General features: G+C 41.4%; 1 non-coding gene across 1 annotated transcript; it reads left to right on the forward strand.

Annotated features, from left to right (window-relative positions):
- The first annotated feature begins 1,987 nt into the window (after window positions 1–1,987).
- Window positions 1,988–2,070, forward strand: trnal-uaa. Its single transcript has one exon. It is a non-coding gene; the product is annotated as a tRNA-Leu (tRNA).
- Window positions 2,071–5,787: the final 3,717 nt, after the last annotated feature.

Below are 5,787 nucleotides of genomic sequence, written 5' to 3' on the forward strand. Positions count from 1 at the left end.
CTAAGAGTCAAATCTTGAAGCAATCTGATTTGTTTTTGTTTGTTTTTTCTTCCACCCTGGGTAGAAAATTTACCAAGGTGGCCACGGAGAGCGGTGATATAAATCCTTTTTGCTCAGTAAAAAAAAAAAAAAGGAAGCACAGTTCTGTAGAATTCAACAAAAATACTAAGGTTAGATTATTTTTGTGTCAAATGATGCCACAACAAAGATTGCATTTCCATTCAAATAATAAAATAAAGACCAATTTTTTTTTTTTAAACCAAGAACAGAACCCCATGTCCAGTTTCCAAGCTGTAATTATACTGTAGTTTTAATGGAAGTTGCAAGCTTAAAAATACATTTTTCTTGATGGAAGAAAAATTATTGTTTGTATACTATTGTAATATTGGTGAAGGCTGGAGTCCTGGAAATAGAGAAAAGTAAAAAAAAAAAACTCTCAGTTAAGCAGCATCCTGAAAGGAAACTGGCAAAAAAGATCCTCCACACTATGGAGATCTGTGTCTGTTTCACACTAGAAGATGCTGCTCCTCATTAAATGATGCAAACGATTGGAATTAGAAAGAAACCTCTGTGGACATGGGGGCTGAATTTTGGATTTTCTCAAAAGCAAAAAGTGTACAGATACAAGGTTGGCACGACACTCAAGACCAACTAAAGTTACCCAATCAACCTTTGAAGAAGATGAAAAACTGCACACAAAAAACAAAAGTGTCTGTAAGCGATACCCATCCAAACACAGACAGAAAAGTGTCCAAAAAGTGTCTATTGGTAGCGCCTGAATCCTCCAAGTTCTCACTGGAGAGGAGGGTGTTTGGCTCGTCAGACCAAATCCAAAGACGAGATGAGGACGCCTGGGTTTAAAAACCTACTAAAGTATATTATTGGATCACAGGAAAAAAAAATTATGATGAAAGAGAGCAAACAGTGCGAAAGCGGGATGAGTGAAAACCAGGTATAGTAGTTATTTTGCTTCCAGAGGGCCACACTGATGTTGGTAAAGCCAATCTAAGGTTTAATTAGAAATATTTTAACCAGAAAATAGCAGCGCTGGAAGATTATTTTAGAGCTTTCCTTCTATCGCCAACGATAAAACTGCAGGAGAAAAATATCAGGCGAAGTCAGAAAAAGCCTTAATGTGAACAAAGACACAGTAATAGGTGTACAGAGCCAGGATGTTTCTAGATGAATCCAAACATATCTGTACCTGGTAATAAAACATTTCCTTTGTAAGCAAAAAAAGTGAACTGGTTGAGTCTTAAACCGGGATGGCTCTGCAAGGCAAACAAGAAGTGGCTACTGGGAACAGTTGTTCAATTCAAGAAAGAAAATGGGCTTCTTCAGTTGCCAAAATTCATTTAAAATTCACAGCACAAACACGATTAAATTCCTGTACTTTCATCTGCAATAATTTCTTGAATAAATAAATCTCAAGCCTCCCAGCAACTAGATTTTAACCATTTAAACGACACCTTTTTCAGTCTTAAATGAGATGTTCACTTTCTGCTCCCAAAACAAGTAAAATTAGGACTCAACAGTCAAGATCAGTGCATCCAATTGACTTTGAGAGACAAAATCCCACAATTACCACATTAGTGTGCTGACAAAACATATAGGGCCTTCCTGAGGCATTACTTCCCCATGGCTTTTCACCCATTTTGTTACATTTCAACCTGTAATTTAACTGTTTTTCTTAGGTTATATGATGGAACTGCACAACATAGTGTATGTTGGTGAAGTGAAATGAGAAATATAGCTAAAATAATAATAAAAAAATAAAAGTACAAGCAAATACAAGCAACCGGATGAAAACAAGCCCAAAAAGAAGCACAACAGGCAACCATGAAAGAATTAATTTATGTGTACCGGGAAAGCGCCACACCATTTGGTGTGAAATGGTATGCCATTTAAATAAATGTGTAAATAAATACGTTTTCATGATGAAATACTTTAACTTTAGGCTCTTAAGCTGACTTATGGTATTACATTTACCAGGATGGCCGAGTGGTTAAGGCGTTGGACTTAAGATCCAATGGACAAATGTCCTCGTGGGTTCGACCCCCACTCCTGGTAGTTTTCAAGAAGGAATGCAAAGTTTTGGGGGAGTGTTGGCCTACTGGTTAGAGCAGCACACTTGCGCTCTGAGAAGGATGCAAGTTTGATCCCAACTGCCTGCACTCTGGGTCCCTGAGCAAGACCCTCAACCCCTCCCTACAGTGGGAGCCCACTGCTCCCCAATGGGGATGGGTTAAAAGCAGAGAACAAATTTCATTGTAATGCATGTTTCAATGACAATAAAGATGACATTATTATTATATATTAATGTTTAAATGAATACATTTAACATTTCAATAAAAAAAAGTTTGATTGCTCATTTAAATTTTTTCACTCTCTCTCACACACACATCCAATCCTAAACATTCTGTACACAAAAACAATAATTTCTCCATATTTATTTTGCGTGCTGTGTATATGCATGTGCATACACCGTTTTTCTAAAGGCCTGGAAAAGTGTTTTTTAAAATTTCCAGGTCATTCCAGTGTCTTACACTTTGCTTGACACTTGGTCTGGAGCTTATGGCACTCCGTTTGTCAAAAAGAGAGACAACAAATGAATAAGCATGACATTATGGTTCATGGTTTTAGTTTATGCAATGTTCTCAGAAACTAAAAATCATCCTCAGAACAAATCTCAGCTCAAAATTGTGATCTGCACCACGTGATCTAGTTTTAGTAGCTGTAACTGGTTATTGCAGCTGTAAGCTGCAGAAAATACAGGCAGAGTTGCTCCCTCTGTGTTTACTCCCGTCGGCTCCTGTGTCAGCTTTGAATAGGAGAGACCCATCCAATATGGCGGCGATGCAGAATGCGCTTCAGCACATAATGAGGCGTCTACATGTATAATATCTATAGGTAGGAGTGTGTTGATTGATATTTCAGCCAGTTCACGCTGTCTGTAGTGCGCCAACGTGAGCGGTCTGTTTATAACTCGTGTTTACAGTCGTTTATTTTAGAGCCTAAAAACAACGTCACGCTCAGCAACAAGCCCCACCCCCAAAAAAAACAATGCAACCTGTGAATCACATAATTTACCAGCGACTTTAGAAAAAAACAAGCCAAAGTCGCTTATAATAAGCAAACTTGGCAACAGTGCCCTTTAAATGCCTCATAACTATTGAAAGTAGCACCACCTATGTGCAAGTCTCACATGATCTGACAGTATAAACAGACCTTTTCTAAAAGGGCCCAGAGGCCACGGCATCACTAAGCAAGACACATTAAACCATGAAGACCAAGGAGCTCTCCAAACAAGTCAGGGATATCCAAATCTTTAATGTTCAGATCAATCCTCTTCAAATGGAAACACATGGTACCACAACAATCACCCCAAGATACTTTTGCAGGGCACTGCATCCCTACACGTAATTTCCCAGACCTCCCGCTATCAGACATTTGCATTGTGTAATGTGTAAGCTATTTGCAGTGTGTAAGATTTTCACAATGAGGAACCATCTAGGGGTGCACTAAATTAATCTCAAACTATCCCACCTTTAAGCGCGTAATAACTTCTACGGACTAAGTGTGACAATGTAAACATGTCCTCCTTGTATTAGCTATTGCTAATAGCTTATTGCTACGGTCATCGTGTGAAATGGTTTTTGGCACTGTTGCCAAGTCCGCTTATTTGTTTTTTTCTAAAGTTGCAGTTTTTTGGACTGGCTTCTGAACGTGCAGTCGCCTATTTGGAGTCTAATATAAGCAGTAAAACACGAGTAAAGATACCCGGGCTTGCTGCTGCACTACAGAAAGTGAGCAAGCTGATACCGCTCACTATCTTTTTCTTTTCTTGGTTACTTTCTCTTCCCTCGCGCAGGGTAAAGCGTATGGATGGTCCTCCATTTGAACAGAAAAAGGCACATAGCATGATCTACAGTCGTCTTTGCTTGTTTTTTTTTTTACTCCTCTACAAACAGCCCGTCATCACATATAAGGTAAATCGGGAAAACACGTAAGACTGACAAGTTTGTCTCCTTTCGGCTACTGAAATCAGAAATAGCGACGCAACATGGCGCCTCCAAGTGGGTGGATGGGCAATTAAGTATTTATAAGCTACTAACGCTAAGTTATGAGAACGCGTTCATCTTTAATGTGATGTTATTAGACTTTGCCACAATATGTATTTATAAAAGCAATACTTGACTTTTGTTAATTAAAAGGCCACATTGTCAGGATGCAGCTTATTGGCTGCATGCTGAGCCTCTCTCCCTCTCTCTTGTTCCTGCGCAGCCTGATCAGTTTCACCTGGCAGGCTGCAATTAACCCACAACTGCTTCCACCTGTTCCCACCGCTTTATCAGACTCACCTCTTTCTGTTCCCGTCGCCGGTCCATAGCGTTCACTCCCGCTCAGTCCCTGCCAGTTTTTCTTGTCAGCTCCGTTTGTACCCGTCAGCCTGAAGACTCCGTTCACCTGGTCTTGTTTCAGTCAGCCCATAGACTTTTCGACAGTTTTGTTTCCTCCAGTATTCAGCCCAGACGTTCAGACCTCCACCGTTCGGCTCAGACGTTCAGACCTCCACCGCTCGGCTCGGACGTTCAGCCCTCCACTTCGGCTCGGACATCCTGTGATGATCTGCTCGGCTCTGACGTTCTGCTCACCTCTGCTCGGCTCTGATGCTCTGCTCGGCTCAGATGCTCTGCTCGCCTCTGCTCGACTCTGATGATCTGCTCGGCTCTGACGTTCTGCTCGCCTCTGCCCGGCTCTGATGCTCTGCTCGGCTCAGATGCTCTGCTCGCCTCTGCTCGACTCTGATGATCTGCTCGACTCTGATGATCTGCTCGGCTCTGACGTTCTGCTCGCCTCTGCTCGGCTCTGATGCTCTGCTCGGCTCAGATGCTCTGCTCGCCTCTGCTCGACTCTGATGATCTGCTCGACTCTGATGATCTGCTCGGCTCTGAGGTTCTGCTCGCCACGGTTCGGCTCCGATGCTCTGCTCGCCTCTGCTCGGCTCAGATGTCCTGCTCTCCAGTGCTCGGCTCCAGAGTTCCTCCCGGTCAGTCTCTCCACACTCCACCTGCCAGCCAGCTTCTACACCCTTCACCTCCGTCCGTTGAAAAGACTCTGGTCTCATCCTCCATCTTCCAAACTATTCAATAAAACTCACTCATAAGAACTGACTCTGTGTGTGCGTGCTGTGTCCGGGTTCATCCCAGAAAAATATATCATAACACACATTAGTTACAAATTAGTTACACACTGTCCCTTTAAGAATACTTTAAAAGCAACGACGAGTTAAAGGGAAAGGTGCCCAGTTTCCTGATGAAGTAGCGCAGAGCTGATAAAGGAAAGAAACCATCAAGTGCAGAACACAGCAGTCTCTAAAAGAGACCATTTAAATAACATGTTTGCATCAGTCCATTGATGCAGTTTTACACCACAAATGGCAGAGAATTGGTAAGCGGGCATTACCAACGTTTCTGGTGTTTTAAAACTGCAGTAATAAGTATTTGTATTGCAAAGGATTGTGCAAAAGAAAATAACATTTTCCTCTGTTGTATCGGCCTAAATAACGTTGTCTTTATGTCACATGAGGTTTAACAGAAGTGTTCAGTGAAAAAACTCTTTATTAATCCCAAATGGAAAAAACAAACAAACTTTGTTTGTGATTTGGGAAATGTCAGCCTCACAGGGATGTCAAAGGAGCAGAAACTTCGACATGTAACAAACTGCACTGAATATGAAGATGATTTTATTAAAAAAAAAAAACGTGTCCTTTTAGACGGCTTTTAT

The sequence above is a fragment of the Fundulus heteroclitus genome, chromosome 6 (genome assembly GCF_011125445.2).
Source record: "Fundulus heteroclitus isolate FHET01 chromosome 6, MU-UCD_Fhet_4.1, whole genome shotgun sequence".
In the NCBI taxonomy this organism is placed as follows: Eukaryota; Metazoa; Chordata; class Actinopteri; order Cyprinodontiformes; family Fundulidae; genus Fundulus; species Fundulus heteroclitus.